Here is a 16,856-nt window from a genome sequence, read left to right as displayed (position 1 = left end):
CCTGTAAACTTCTGTCCCATATGCCATAAATTTTCATGATTCAATTATTTTGTATATTTTATATCTCTTAAATTAATGATGTTTTAAATAGATGTAGCTGGGAAAAATATTGTTTCTAGGACAAGGATGACTAAACTAATGCATAGTTGATAAAAATGTGAAATAAGTTCTAACTCGTCTTTTAGACTCAGTATTAATGAAGTCACACCTGAAAGAGCTGAATAGAGGAAATAAAATTGCTGAGTCGGTTTCAACTTGGTTTAACATTTGTCTAAATCACTGAACTTTTTCTAAGAAACCTGGCTCTATTTTGTGCTTGGATATTTGAATAGTTCTTTGGGTTGGGGAGGATTCTTCTTTTGATTTGGAAATATTTTCAGTCTTTTTAAAATTCCTACTACTTTTGTGCAGCAAAAGTTTAACTATCCTTAAGGACTTCAATAAGAAAAACACACCTCCGTTTGGGCTCTACATATGCAAATTTTAAAATCTATGCCTAGCCACCACAAAAATAAAATGTTATTGGATGAAGGGGTTTTTTTTAAAGTGATTATTATTTTGAGTAACACATCTCTAAATTTGGGCATCTGATGGAGGGAGTGTTTCTTTTTGTTTAAATAAAAAAATTATCTTTGTGGCTAGCCTCACTCTACAAAGTGGAAGTCTTCAGGCTGTTTCAAGCAATGTGCTTGAATCTCCAAGCATTTTGACAGTCTTATGTATTTTCTCCCTGCCCATGCAAAACCACAAATTTCCTACTGAGGATGTGATTTCAAGTTCACTGAGCTGAGAGACTTTATTTGAGTATAGATTCAAGCCCTTTAAAAATGTATTTACCCTAAAGCATGTGTAGAACCTTCCTTAAAATGTGCCTATGATTACCAAAACAAGGGGCTTGTTATGTATGCATATGAAATATTTAATAGAAATGAACTATTTCTCCAGCTCTGAAAAAAGACTGCACAGAGAAACTTTGCCAGATGACACCAGGTCGTTAAGTGCTTTGTGAGAAATGTCTTGGCCTATTCTAGTTACTGATGAAACTTGCTTTCCACTTCAGTGAGGCCAAAATTTCACAGTTGGATGATGCCTTAGAGATTATCAAGAATACTAAGAAAAATTTCCCGTCACCTCTGATTAATTACCCAGAGTAACAAGTGCTCCCCTGGGCAACTTTGTGTCTCAGCTATAGATAAGCACTGCTATGTGACTTTTAATGAAGTGCAAACTCTGCAACAAGCAGGATAAATTCACCATTGCAATCATCTCACTTTATAGTCACCGCTATACAATAAAGCAGTTTAACAAAATCAGTCGAGACTCCAATTCACAATGAAGTTAACACAATGTTATCTAAAAAGTTAGTACTGGTTTGAGTTGTGCTGAGTAAACATACAACTTAATGTTCACTGGTGGATTTGAGACAAGTAGTCCAATTGTACAATCACAAGCAAAGGACAGGCATTAAAACTGATCACTTTTCGTTATGGAAGTGCGTGTATATGTGTTAGTATATGCAAACCTATATAGTGTTCACAGCCTATGTTCTCGCAGGTACTAATATCCAGTCCATGCCTACAGTGATCCCATAAGTTCAGGAAAAAATGAACATGTTTTTCCACAGTCAATGTGAAGAGTTCTCAGAGAATGTTAGCTCACTACATTGTAAAGAACTCAATCTTTTAGCACCATGTGTTCCTGTTGGCAGTCTGGTAACGTAAAGCTAGAATAATAGTCATTGCTTTCTAGTATAGGAATGCTAAGAACTTTAAGGTTACTGATTCAAGTGTATTTTGGGGTGGGGAGGATAAAAGGAGGGAAGAAACATCCTAAAATGGCTTTAGTAGAAATTAATTTCATGTATCAGAGTTATTTGTAGAGGAACTCAAGGAACTATATTGGCAAGAGTGTGGAATGTATCCATAAAAAATCTCCAATCCTTTCTATAGTATAAATACTGATTTTTCTTTTTTTTTTCTATTCCTATTTACATTCCTATTTACATCTTCCAACCAGTTAATGCATTTAAAGTATTTACTAATGTCAATGAGGATATGTAGCCAATTATTCAAAACAGAGGTGTTTTTTCATTAAAAAAAAATTACTCCTTTGTTATAATTATGTTACGACATGTAATTAACTCATGAATATCATGATCACGAGGTTAGTACATTGGAAATTATTCATAAAGGTTAGATCTATTGGTAGATTTGGGATACAAGTCCTTCTTCACTTGGTTAAACAAAACCCTTGCCTTTCCCAACATACCTTGCCTCACTTATATTCTCACAACAGAAGAAAAAAATAAAAAGAATGGTATTTGTTTAACTATGCAAATGAAAACTCATTTGGGACATATTTTTGTTTTGCTGATTCATGTTTTTCAGTGTCTTCCTCCCTCCTTTTCAGTCCTAAGCTGAAGAACTGTTTTTCTTAAAATTGATGTGGAGGCTATATATGTTTTGAACCTTTTCTTTTCCTTTGTGTTATTTGTACAGAATGTGAGTTTGAGAGAGCTGGAATAATGGAGACACAAGGGTCTCTTAAAAATCTGCATAATTTTAAAATTTTGTGTGTGGACTTGTCTGTAATCTTCCAAGAAGTCCTCTGTGAGTAGGGAAGCATAATTTGTCTCATTTTATAGATAGGTAAACATAGAAGTGGAAAAGCTACATAACTGTAAAAACAGACAGATGGTCCCCAATCTTTGACATGAAAAAGGAGAAAGGGGGGGGGTGTGGGGGTGTGGAATTTAAAACAAACAAACAAAAACAGTTGCCAGCAAACCTACTAGGATTACTACTGAGTTTATCCAGGCAAAAGTTTTGATGATTCACAAGTGGCTCTTGAGCTGCCAGTCTTTTCACTTTGCTTGCTGTGCATGTAGTGCTGCCCATCACCTGTTGTTAATTATAACATCCTATAAATCTAATGTTAGAAGACTAGCAGTGAGACACGGTGCCTGCACTGGCTTAATGGACACTCTAGGAAAAAAATAATTTTTCAAGAATTTATTCCTGGATGAGCTTCTATGAACCTGGCATTGTTGTGAACTGATATTTCTATTAAGAAAAACACTAGTGGATGCCTTTAAACAAACAAGGTTCTGGCTTTATATAACCATTGTGGTTTTAAGCACCGTATCAAAAAACACTATGATGGGAAGCTATCATTTAATAAATCAAAATAGCTTGCTTGGTAATAAATATTTTTCTTAGAAACCACAATATTCTCTTTCCTACAGATCATATGACTTCCCAGTTCCTGCATTTTTTGACATTACTGGAGTAACAAAGGAATGTGGGAAATAACTCATCATGGTGAAATCATTCAGTTTAGCTGTGCCTACACTGTGGTTAGAACAACTTAAAAATGTGTGATTTCAGGTATAGGTGATCAAATTCTTCCCTTTTTCAGGTAGCCACAATTTGGCTGAACTGCGCAGTGCTACCTTTCTGAGATGACGAGTTTTGACTAAATCACTTCAATTTCATTTCTCAGCTTTATATTCTACAATGGGTGAGCAATATTTCCCTCTCACAGTATGGGAAGTAGTTTCTTGCCTATATGGGCTCTAAGCATTAAAAAAACCACAACAAACTGTAAAAAATGCCATGAATCATTGCTATTGACTCTGTGTTCTATGTTGCCTGCTGTTCAGATAACTTCCACTTATATGATAAATCGGCCTTTGTAGTTAGCAGTGAAAAGAAAGCCAATATTTAAAAAAAAAAAAAGGAAAAAATAATAGTTCGAAGAGAGGAAACATACAAAGATTTATATTCTGCTGTCAGTGACAGCAATCTAAATCCAGATTGGGTCTAGACACAAGTCCTGTAAAGACACATGCACATAAATAATGAGAAATATACTATTGGATTTACACAGATGTATTCTCACATGTAGAATAACTTCCTGACATAAAATATCAAATTGACTGGGACCTATCTATTGGCATTACCAAAGACTATAAGTTGGTCCAAAACATGTAGTGGCAGACTTTGCTAAAAACATATATGCACTTGCATGCCTCCATGTATTTGTATATGAAATCGTACATAAGTTTCACTTAAAGAATATAAGCAATAAATATTTCTCCTCTAAATAATACTGCTCTGTACAAAGTCCTTCAAGTTTTCTAATGTCTGCTAAGAAAGTCATAAAAAGTTTATAAAAGTCTGAAGATTCAGCTTGTTTTACTGGGATCCCTTTCATGATGACCTTCTCATGCAAAGATCAGTGTATTCTTCCATTTATTTGTTCCACAATTATTCAGTGTTCCACAGCAAGAATTTTTGTGTTCCTGGGTGCAAGATTCTTTTTATAATGAAGTACAATGTGGGTATGAATATATTTATATAGCTTCAATGACTTATTGGCTCTGCTTGCTAGTAAAAATATGGTTTTGATTATCCTTAAAACTCCTGATTCAACCTACTTTGGGAAAGTTAAACTATATTGTTTTTTACTGTTCACATGACATACTGTGCATTCTAGCTGAGATCCAAGGTACCGTACAGTGGACTTGCATCAAAAGAGAAACTGTTGCAGCAAACCTTGACTGGAAGCTGAAATGTAACTTAAGGAATATTAATAACAGAAGGGTATTGAAAACAGAGTTCTGGTTTTAGGCAAACAATTTCTCAGTGGTTCAAAATGGTAGTGTAGGAGACGGATATGACAAAAATTGCTGAAAGTATATAGGAAATATTATGAATCCTTGGGGGGGGGGAAATCAGAGTAATGTTTGTTTAACAGACAGGCTTTAAATGACCTCAAAGAATTATGTGCCACGTTGGTTACTGTCTTGTAACAGAATTCCTTTACTTTGAAAGCAAATGTGGAGCCTGAGGCAGCTTTGTTAGATATATTAATAAGAATATATCTATCCTCTAGCTGATTTTCCTATGCACCTATCTCTGTATATTTTTTTTCTTTTCCTCGTCTGCAATGGTGATTATATGATAACCCACTTAAATCTTATCTAAAACAACTAATTCTTCACACTAACTGTGTTTTTCTGATTCAGCTGTGTTGGTATGTATTTCTAGAAGTTGTTTTTTTTTTAATTGGGGTGAAAAGGTAGCTACAAAGTAAAACTGCAGCTTAAGATTCATGTTACTACACTGTGAAATGTGTGCAATTCTATTAGGGCAATGGACAGAAAACTGACAGTATCTTGATCACTGACATAGCAGGAAAGGAGAGGATACATTAAAGCCGTGTGAGGGTAGAAAACTTTCTGAAAATGTTTTCTATGTACCTTAGTTCTGAAGTTAATTTCATCTCCGCATCCTTATGGGCCAGTGGCCAGCCTCAGAGCCACCTGCTTTTTTTTGGAATACAGTTCTGCAACTGACTGCCTTCCTGTCTGCATCCTCAGTTACACGTTCCTATAACATACTGTGACTACATCAGGCCTGCACTGTGTGCAGTTCTGTTCCTGAGGGAAAACATGACACTATTAACCAGTGACGGGTAGGCTCTCATAAATGCAGTTTTTCATGCTGAGTGAATAATATTTATGAAATAACCCACTGTATGGATGCCCATCCCACTAAGTAGGAACTTATCTCAATGTGTGTCTGAAAAGCCATTGATGTCCTTGGCAAAGGCTCCCTCTCTCAGAATAATATCCTGACATCTTCTGGCTTTGTGAATGGAGAAGTTCTCTCCTAATCTCTGGCTTGGGGCTGGTATTTTCATGTAGTTTCTAGCCTTTGTTTGTTAAGGTTTTTGACAAGATAGATCCTTTTCAATGGCAATAATTTTCCCCAGGAAATGAAAATTTGAAAGACTTGTTAATTGCATTGTTTCAGCATTAGACTTTTTCATTAATTATGCTCTCTGTCCTCAATGACTTTAGCTCTTAATGCCAATGCAGCAAAGAATGCAGTCTCTGACACATCCATAATGGTTGTACAGTAGTCTTTTAACAGGCCATGAATCCAGGATGTTCCATCTATCATGTCACTATTCCTTCTATGAAGGGAAAGGAGCTGACGTTTGCAATTGCTTTCCAAAGCCAGTTTAGTGTGGTCATCTTAAATAATGCGTTCTTGCTAAATTTATATTAATAAATGGGGCCTGAATCTCCCTGTCTGTTAGCAAAAGCATCAGTTCTCATGTCTTTCACGTCAACTGATGCTATATTGCGCAGTATAATGTTCTGCCCAGAAATGTTTTTATTGGCAGGGAATAGAGGGGTGGGAGGGCATCTTTTGTAATGCTTTAAACAATTGAATTGTTAGGAAGAAAATTACCTCAGCTTAATAGGAGAGTACTTCACTGTACCAGTTCTGATATCCAGACAACATCCAGTAATGAAGAGATCATAACAGTGCTGAGTATCAAATTTGAAGGATTCTGACAATCTGTTTTCTTCTCTTTCTAGAAAGAGAAGGGAAGAAAGCATGTACGTTAATACTCTTCAAAATGTGCAGAACAGCAGAGAAATATTTTTTACTTTACTTGAATAAATAAGCTACATAAAGTTTATTTTATTTTCCTATTTTAATATTTTTTGATGTAATCAAATGTTAATACATTAAATAAACATGAAACAGCACAGGAAAACTGTTTAAAACTGTTGCTCAGGTTACAAAGACACTATGAAGGGCTCACATTTTGTTTTATTTTTATGAGTAATATTGTCTGCATTCCCACATCATGCTTGTGTGTAGCTCTATAATTCACAGTAAATTGTGAGTTATTTTCTGTTTGGACTACTTTGTATATTACAAAGGATCGCTATTTCTATTCGTACAAAGCTAGTTTTTCTCTCCTCCATGGCAGTCAGTTTAAAGCTTGTTCAGAGTTTTGAACAAGCAAAAGCTGGAAAAATGAGAGAGAAAATTGAAATATATCACTGTACAGTGTAAACTCCTTGGTTTATCACAAAATACCACACAACAACAAATTGCATCAACCAAAGCCTAAAACCTAAGTAGTCTCGTGTCCGTCCATCCCCTGCCCCCGCGCCCCCCCCCCCCCCCCCCCCCCCCGTAAACGAGTAACAGTCGACAGCTCTGGAATGTGCACTCCTCTCCCATGAAAACATTTTTCCGCTCTGCCTTTTCCAAAAATCAAAAGTTCAAAGCTAAAGTACTACACATTATAAAAGAACAAATTTACCATTACACTTAAACAAAGACATGAGTCAGTGTATTCAGCTTTCTTGAGGGAGGAAGTATGTTTCTTGTTAAGGCAAGGTTTGCAGTAAAGAAATTATTTTTGTAGTTTTATATAGCTCCTTATAATTATTTATCCACATAGATGTTCTATTTTACTGTACAGTTAAAGTTGTAACTCATGCCTTTTTTGTCACTGATATATTAATTACGGTTTCCAGCATTCCTCCTCAGAAAGCAAAATATTAACATCCTCGTTATACAAATGGGCAGATGCAATCACGGACATTAAGACACTTAGTTCAGTATTATTTAGGATACCCGTGGCAGTCAGGGAACCTCAGCTGCTGCTCTGTACTCTGAAGAGTGCTACTTCTGTTCTTGGGAATGGCACAGGCAAGATGAATAGCATGTATGTTGAGGGCAGAAACAAAATGAGATGGCTTTGGATTGCTGTGGGTAAAACAACTTGTATCTGGAATAAAAAGCATGTGATTTTGATCCTTTTAAATGTGAGGTGTAGAACACAATATATTAAGCAGCTGAATTGCTCTATGTAGTTTTTAAAGCTGTCTAGGAAACTTGGAACACCATTTCCATTTATTTGGAACAAGTGGCTGACTCATTTGTCTGCCTTGAAAAACCTCTACTTCTGTTCCTGACTGAAATAAGATGGATATTCTGAAAGCCATTCCTCTTGTACAACAGGAGAGAAGTGCAGAAAGTCACAGAGCTCCTGCTAATATTGAGCCTGGCCATCCCTGAATGTATGGTCGATTTGGAATATGTTAAAGTATGCAAACTTCTGTTAGGTACTGTAGTAGCGTTAATGTGTCCACTCTTTCAAGCAGATTGATACTGCAAAGTCTTGTTCTTTGTGGATACAAATTTGGGGTAGCTAGGTCAAAGGTCTGCTCTAGAATTTGGACGTTTGATACTGAATGTTATATTCAGTAGGATGGAACCAAAATCAGAAAATCCTAGAGCATGGAGAAAGCTGACATCTGAAACTATATCCAACAGCCTAGGCACACCATCAGCATTCAGCTTTCCCTTATTAATATGTAAAAATTTATTAGGTCATTCCCTAAGAGCAGTGTTCAGCAACTGTAGAGACGATATGCTCAAACTGAGGGACTCTTAATTTTTTTTTCCTTCAAATTCTATTTTTTAACAATATAGCTTAGACATGAGGTGTCATAATTTCTGTAGCTGTCCCTCTCTTTCTGTCATTTCTGTAAGATGACATGTGAAAGGACCTTACATGGTAGTTACGTATAGTCATAGGTTCTCTTTAGCATTTTTAAAATCCTGTTTTATTTCACAGGGGAACACAAAAAGGGTGTACTGTAATTAATACAAAAGTTTTTTTAAACTTTAACTTTTCAAATGGAAAGGTTTGGATTTTTCATGTGTCTGTTCTAGAGGCCTTTAACCGATTGTGCCATTGAATTTAATGCTGGTTATGAATGAGATTGTAGAAAATAAAGGGACATGGTCTGTGGGAAGTACATTTCTAGTAAGGGAGAGCGCCACAGTCAGTTTTATCAGGTGCAGGCATATCACGCTAGTGACAATGGCTAGAAGCACCAGACAACTAAAGAGGGGAACCTGCATTATGTGACCTGGTGGGTAGATGAACCATGTTTTGATAACCTCTGGAATAAGGACAAAAGTGATAGACTGCTTGATAGACAATAAACTCATTTAATTTTCAGTCATCGTGCATTGAACTATAAAAGTTACTAAGAAAGCCACACCAGGATATATATGCCATTGAGCAGTAGGGAGCAATTAGGTGACAGTGCCTTGATAGAAAGAGGGCAGCTGATTCATAATAGGCTAGTGGTAAGTACACTTGCTGGCTATGTGCAAATAAGGGTGAGAAGGGGTTTGCTTCCCCCTTTCTCTGGAGCCAAGCATAGTCCTCACCTATGTGCTGCTTCGTTTGGCTACATAGGCAATACAGGCAGTAATACCATATATGTTCTGAAACAGTCAGAACCACAGTTCAGGCAAATTCTGTACCAGCCACTGTAATAAGCATCACACAGGGCAAATATGTATTCCCCTGGCCTGTGCTTGCACCTCCCACATTATGAAAGTAAGCAGGAAACAGACTCTCACTAGAGGTTAGAAAAACTGTGTGATTTATAACATTGGTGGTAGGTGGAACAGGGGAGACTGTGGGACAAAGAGAGCCAAGTATTTTAAGCATCTGTTATAGGCCTGTGCCAGATGCAGGATACCAGACAAGATGTGCCATTTGTCTGTTCTTGAATGGAATTTCCTATGTCCCTAATACCAAGCAAACTCTGTTTATTTATAATATAACTACTTCTGGTTTTGTAGAGATGATATACAGCACATTTCATCTTTTCACTTCCACAATGACATTTAAACACTTAAAAAGTGATTTATTTAGCAGTGTAAATTCAGTCAGGCTTGGAGGGTGTTTTGCTTTGTCATGGGTGAATCTGTAAAGGCTGGAAAACTTCTCTGTTTAGGGAGGGTGAATTGTGTAGTTTCCAGAAGTACAGTTTTCCCTAACGCTTTTATGGGTTAAGAATGAGACCAAAGTTCTTATAAGAGCTATGTCAGTAGGCAGTGATTTCAAGTCACCATTTTCATGGGTACAAAGAGAAGAATGATTTGGGAAATGCTGACTGTCCTCTCCTGAAAGTGGAATTTTTTTCCACTTTTAAGTGATTATACTTAATAAGCTATTCCAATTAATTCCCAAAGAAAGCAGGAATTTCTAAGCAAAACTTTTTCTCATAATATGTCAATTCAAAACTACAGCTCTTTGATGGAAATACAAGCATTACTTGTAAAAGGAAGCATCTCTCATTTCTTGGAGTGCATTTCTAGACAAAATTAAACACAAACGTAACCTTCCCAGAGTAACAGTATCTCATAATGACATTGATTACCTGGGAGTTGAGTATCCTACCTTTAAGTCTCTGTGCTGCCTTGTTAATACCAAAGACACAAGCCCCAAACTACACCTAAGACCAGGTGGTAAAGTTAGTGCTAGGGTATCTAGGCCTAGAAGGAAAATGCAACAGCCCCACAGTAGAAGACCTTGGCTCCAGAGTAAGCCAACTGCGCAGAAGGGTTGATCTTCTGCACATCAACCTTTATCAATGTCAGCACCCTTTCCTGCCAGCACTGGAACGCCCATTTGCTCTGCTTCAAAGGCATATCAGGCTGGACTGTCAAACCTGCCAGCCTCTTCCATGGGCCCTTTCTGATACCTCTGCTCCAGCGTCACATCTCCCGGTCCTTTACCAGCAGGCTGTGTCCTGATCACCTTGCTACTCTCCAAACTAAGACCTTTTTTTGAACTGTTGCTAGTTTTTGAGTTCAGAGAGACGACACCCAAGACAGACTTCTTGATCTGGGCCCTCAGTAGACCCCAGCTTTTCCACAGAAATGCCTTGGCTTCTTCCAAGGACAGGACAAGAGAATTAAAAATAAATAAACAAAAATCTGCAAGATGGAAAAAAGTGAAAAGTGTAGTTACAAATTTGCTGACGAAAACATGAAGGCCCACAAAATTACTAATCATAATCCAAGTTCCTCCAGTGATATTCCATATAACTTTTTAGGTCGCAAGGTACCTAAATTAAAGCATGTGCAATTAACTGTCTGCATAAACAAGCTGCATGAGCTCATCCCTTTCTGCCTCAGTTTTTCTGTGTGTAAAGCTGAGACTGTAATATTTGACTGGGGTATTGCTCCAAAGTCCAGCTTCTGACTAGAGTTGTTATTACAATAATTACTGCAGCAGATGTCAGAATCGAGTGAAAGTACTGTCATTCAACAATTAAAGCACAAACCACAGCTGTCCCTTTCCTTGTGTTATTACAGGTGTGGACCCAACAGAGCAGAAAGCAAATGTTCACACTTGCTTCTAGGTGTAATCCTCTGTTAGGAGAGTATCTCCCCCCCCCCCCCCCCCCGCCAATCAAAGGTTTTTCCAGTACACTTAGCTGTTTCTAGCTGTAGCTAGAAAAGATACAGCTGCATTTTTTGGCTTATACAGCTTGAGCTCAACCCTCAGCAACAGCTTAGTCTGAGCTGTTTTACAAAACTATTTTTCTGTAAAAATTTCATTCAATAGTTAGCATGTGATATCTATGCTCCCTTAAAATACACTGGTGACTGGGTGTCTTATCTTCCTATTACCAGACTGGTCAGATACTGACGTGGGAGGTGGTCTGAAAGCTGGGGACAGAGGTGAGACAGAGAGCACTTAATGAAAGCTGGACTTCGAGATGGAGTCTTGTGATAAACAGTCCAACAAGTTGATGCTGATTGACACAGAGAGCAGCATCTCGAGTGGCAGCTGAATGGATATGGTCAGCTTGGAGAGGAATTTCTAAGCTAGCCCTGAGCTCATGGCTTTGGAAACTGTCATTTGCAAATGGACCTCACACAAACAGAGCACAAAATACAGGATCCAGGCTGGGTTTTGGGGGTTTTGCACACATTCACGCTTTGGGGTACTCAGAATCTGGAGGCAGGTCCTTGCTTGAGATTCAGGACAATTTCTAACGTAGCTAAATCATGCAGCCTACAAAGGCTGCTGTGAGGAGGCTGCTGCTTCCCACAGAGGTAAAGTCCGGCCAAGAATAGCATGTGTTTCCTCCTCTGCATCTAGCACAACTGCAGCTAAGTGGTTGCTTATGTTCAGAAATGAATGAAATATTCAATGAAAACAAAAATCTTCACTGACGCGACCACTGCTTCTTAATCATTACACAAAATAGTGTTGTCTTGCCCAAGCATGCCTGGCTCTCTAAGGATAATGGAGACAGTACAGTGTTTGGATAGCTGCTGTTTCTTCTGAAGAGTGGGGAAGGTGTGCCTGTGTGAGGGCATGTTCTCAAGAGTTTTAGCCCAGAAAGAAATAGGTACATCTGGAAAGAGCATAATCCAGGTTGCCAGACTCGGGCACTGCTACTAGAAATAATCCTTTCTCAGGAAAGTACCAAATGTGGCTGTCTGGTTTGCCCACAAGTATCCGGGCATTTTTCTTGGCAGGCGTGGGTACTGGCAGTTATTTGGCATTTTGATTCCTGCCCCAACAAGTGTCTATTCTTTCTTTGCCGAAGATGGAAGGATACGCCTGTGGTTAAATCACTGGCCTAGGGATTAGGCAAAGTGGGTTCTGCTCAGATTTTAGTCTGCATCCTTGGCCAGGTCACTTAAGCAAGAATTTTGAAAAGTGATCAGCACCCACAAACAGGATCAGATTTTTCAAAAGCTTTCTGCTTCCACTGAAGCAGTGGCCGGATGATCAAAGGAACTTTTCAGAAAATTTGGCTGTGAGTGTCACTGCGAGAGCTACTGGGTGCTGAGCACTCATGAAAATCTGGTTCTCATTGAGGTGCCCGGATGGGAACCCAGCTCTCAAACTAGCCCCCATCGTGACGGGAAGACACTTGAGAATCTGGCCAGGAGCAATCTCTTGAAATGTTACAGCAGCAACTTTCTCTGTGCCTCAATTTCCTCTAAAATAAGAATTATGTTGCTAGGGTGCTTGTAAGGATAAATTCATTAATCTAGTGTATGTGATGTTCTTGGATGCTTCTGCAGCCAGGAGAGGGAGGTGAAGCATTTGTAGTATAATATCTTTCCAGACATACCAATCATCTGTGTAAGCAAGAGTGTGTTAAAGGGACTGGAGCAGGACTCCAGGAGTCAGCTTTGCTCTGTGTACAATTTACAAGCCTTCAGGTTCAGGAGCTGCTGCTCTTTGTCTTAAACCCTTGATCATGAGTCAGGGCTCCATCATCCTAGGGGATGTAAGAAATAGATCAAAAAGACTCACCCTGAGAAACCTTTGTGCTAAACAAAGCGGGGCAGGCAGAATACATTGGAAAGAAATGATAAAGCCGTTCCATTCAGCTGTTTGCCTTCTGAACTCCCTGCCGGTTGTGTACAGTAGTTTTATCATTTTCTTTCCTCACATGATATTTCTTTCCTCACATCCCACCAAAGTGTTTGGTATTTTAGGGGGAGTTTTGGGGTTTTAGAATTTCAACTCTACCAGACTGGTTACTCTCCTTATACTAGATACCCATATACAGTAGTATTTTTTGCAGGTGGGTTTTTTTTGGTTTTAAGACCAAAGAACCTTATCTTCAAAATAGACATTTTTCTTTTTTTTCCTTTTTTTTTTTTTAACTTACAGTGGCCTCAATTTTGCCTCCAGATGGGGAAATCTGAAAGGTCCTGAACCTCCTGTGGTGCATGCTGGATCAGCCTTCCTTCTCTTTCCGAGCAGCCTCCCCTCACAGGATGCGACATTTTCTTTCCAGCTGAGAGTGGAGCCCCCTCTCTGCCCCCCTCATTTTTGGCCTTCCAGCACTGTCCGCATCTGTGCAAGTTAATGCTACCCAGATCCTTCTCAAAGGGGCACCGAGGGCTGGCACGCAGAAGCAAAGCCCCCAGGCTGTATCTCCGAAACCCAAGAAACCTCAAATGCATTGTGTTTCCATAAATGCTCCTCAGCTGACTGGGCTGTGGGGGGTTTCTGCTCTCCTCAACTCTTGCCTCTCCTTTGGGAATGGGAGGCGCAGGCTTTAAATCAATTTTCTGACTGCCTATGTGCAGAAATGGCGCTACCTTTAGAGCAGGCCGGAACCACAGAGCCACAACAGGAGGCGGGAGGTGGCACACGAACGTGAGGGGCCCGGCCTGGCCTGACTGACGAGGGGCCCCTAACCGCGGCTGCCCTGTGGCCCGGCCTGGCCCCGGCCCTGCCCGCAGCCCGGCGAGGGCGACCCGTCACCGCCCCGCCGGGCGATGGCGCCTGCCTTCAGCGCTCTGGCAGTGACAGCGCGGCCCAGGCAGGGCCGGGCTAACACGGGCTCGCGCCATGACCGTTACGGGCGGGTAACGGCCGCCGAGCGGGGCAGGGCCCCGAGGGCGCCCTGTGTCTGAGGGGGTGCGGTGCGGCCTCTTCAGCGGTTTAACTCGGTGCAAGCTTCGTTGGACGCAGGTGCTTAAGGGCCACTTCTGTTACAGTGTTTTAAACAAAAATGGGGGGTTTGTCGTTTTGGTTTTTGTTTGTTTGTTTGTTTTAAGTAGAATACAACATTGTTACAACTAAATTGTCACTAAATTGAATCCGTTGACACAAACCCCTGCTATCTCGACAGCTTTTGGGCGTCAGGTACAACTTCTCATGTCTTCCTGAAATCTCAAAGGCTTATAAGCAGTTGAGCAAGGAAAAATATTTCTCCTTGTCATCTTTGGTGGCAGAGGGGGAGAAGCCAGGAAGGAAGGGTTGCTGCGCCCTGAGCTGAGGTCTGCAGTGCTGTGTGCCCCCAGAAAGCGCCAAGTTACTTCTTCAGTTAGCTTCAGCTTTGCTGGGAGTTGAGGGAGCAGCTTTTGGTCTCATGGATGTGGTTGTTATTTTGAAGGATAAGGCTGTATTTTGTGAGTGTCCATCTAGCTAAAATTCCAGCTCTCAAAATATGCTTGATGAATGAAGCATTGAAAATATAGTAGCTTTCTATTTACTTGTTTTTTAAATACTTGTTTTCATGAGATAAACAGCAAGTTGAAAGCACGTGTAGCAGAGAAAATGTCTCTGAGCAGTCACAAATTGAATTTGTTTTGCTTGTGTTTCATAGTCCTTTTGTACTGAGTTCTTGAGAGCATTCGGCATACAAGTGACAGATGCGATGTTGAAAATAGAGTGTTTCAAAAGAATAATACAAAATACTCATTGCAAGTGAATTCTGAACTCAGTGAAAGGCAGGTTTTATGCTTGAAATTTGAATCTAAGAGCTATCTTGCCCTGGCTGTGGAACAGAGATATACCATAAGAATTACATGCCAAATCTTATCGGTAGCTTGGATTTTAGATACCGAGTATTTGCAACTAGTTGCTTGAGAGCAATCTAAAAATGAAATGCAATGAAGGTAACATTACAAAAGACAGCTGAGACAAGTGGATTTCCTTTAAACTACAACTTAAAAGCCATCTGATAATTTTATTGCAGTACAAAAAAAAAAAAAATTACTGCTGCAAATGAATCTTTAATCCAGTATCAGGCTTGGATGTTAAACATACAGTTTTCTTTATTTCCAGGATAGTATGAACAATGTTTTTAGCTGAAGCTAGTAATGCAAGCTTAGGGAACAATCCTAAAATGTTTTCCATGTTTCCTGATGTAATAAATTATGCCCAGATCTCCAAAAGATAATAATAGTCTGTAGGAGTTCCTAAGCATAACAACTAAGAAAACACCCTTGCAATGGCAGCTTGGACTGTACTGCATAGACTTCCTAAACTGAGCTATGCTGGTTGGAACTGGAGGAGAGCAGGAATTCCTGTAACAGGCACAGAACATCCAACTACTGCACCACTTTCTTGTGTGGAAGACAGAAACTGCTGCTGCGTCTGCACCTATATGCACATACAGCAAAACAGTTTGAAGATCTCACTGCCCAGACTTGCATGCAACTTGTGTGCACAGCAGGAACTCAGTTCATCATGAACACCCTTCATCCTTCACTGGAGCATATTTTTGGAGCTATTAATCCGGAAGGCTGGGATAGGATGGGACAGAATCCCTCCAATTGTTGCCTTGTTAATTCATGAAGGGAATTACTACTTAATAAATAGGCAGGGTAGCTCTTGTGAACTGACATTCAGCCTGTGAATTCTGCATTAAAGTACCGAGTCTTGTCCAGTAATCTACAGCAGCATATCACAAATTATACCCACAACAAGTATTCCAGTCTCGGAATACATTCAAGTGGAGCCTAATAATGATTACAGCCATTTTTGAAAGCACAGCTGGATTTTGCTAAGCTCTGCCCACCCTCAGCAAAAGTCTTTCTATTCATTGGAGGGCTTGTGCTCTGAGAGCTCTTTTTTTACCCTGAGTTAACCAGAAATTGGCTTTGGCCCTTTAAATCATTCTCCCTATCAACTCAGCAACCACAGAGGCAGTTTATTACTGAAAAGAAATCTAAGAATCAGTTTTGGCCAGCATTGTCTTGGAAAGTTCATTTTATTAACATGGTTTTGGTTTTATTTCAAAAACACTTTGACAAGCACTGACATTTTTGGAACCAGTAAAGCACAAGAGACTTACTCCTAAAGGCCTAAGCTTTGCATTTTTCTGCAGTGAACAATGTGCTGTGCTACTATGGTAAATTCAATTCAAGCCACTGACTGAAAGGAAATAAGTACTGAGTGTTGTCTTTTTTCCTTCATTTTCTAAAATAAGTTTTGTGTGAATGCTAGTGCTTGTGGGATGTACTTGCTTAACTACTCTTCGCTTATTTGCTTTTTATCTGTAGTGCAGGTGACATATCAATGCTGGCAACATAAACTTTCCTCACAAGCCTGCTTTTATTGCTCAACTTTGACCTAAAGTAACTACCTCTTGACTTTTTGCTGAGATTTGCCAACAAGGGTCCCAGTTGTGTGTTTTATATTAATGTCCGACAACTGAGAGTTGGACTAAGATCACCTAATTCATTTACAAAGAAATACTGGGAAATATCTGAACACTTCCTTTTTCTTTTTTTTTTTTTTTTAAAGGCAAGCTGAAAGAGAAATTCTGGTGTCTGAGCCACATAAAAGACCCTTGTTCTGATACTCTGCATTTGCTGGAGCTCCACACATGGTGGGAAGAATGGAAGGGCAGAACAGAGGTAAGTTGCGTGCTGGCATAAGTAGACTTGACTGCTAGA

The 16,856-nt window shown here is 39.5% G+C and overlaps 1 protein-coding gene across 2 annotated transcripts in view; it reads right to left on the bottom strand.

Annotated features, from left to right (window-relative positions):
- COL8A1 (collagen type VIII alpha 1 chain) overlaps positions 1-16,856 on the bottom strand; it is a 93,421-nt gene that overhangs the window by 70,835 nt on the left and 5,730 nt on the right. For both annotated transcript variants that reach the window (XM_050895434.1, XM_050895452.1), the window contains exon 2: positions 6,264-6,390. The gene's annotated coding sequence lies outside the window, so the exon portion shown is untranslated. The remainder of the gene's footprint in view (positions 1-6,263; positions 6,391-16,856) is intronic.

Source organism: Gymnogyps californianus, chromosome 1, assembly GCF_018139145.2.
Source record: "Gymnogyps californianus isolate 813 chromosome 1, ASM1813914v2, whole genome shotgun sequence".
NCBI classification, from domain to species: domain Eukaryota; kingdom Metazoa; phylum Chordata; class Aves; order Accipitriformes; family Cathartidae; genus Gymnogyps; species Gymnogyps californianus.
Note: the sequence above shows the minus strand (reverse complement) of the source record. Positions and strands in the feature narration are given on the sequence as shown.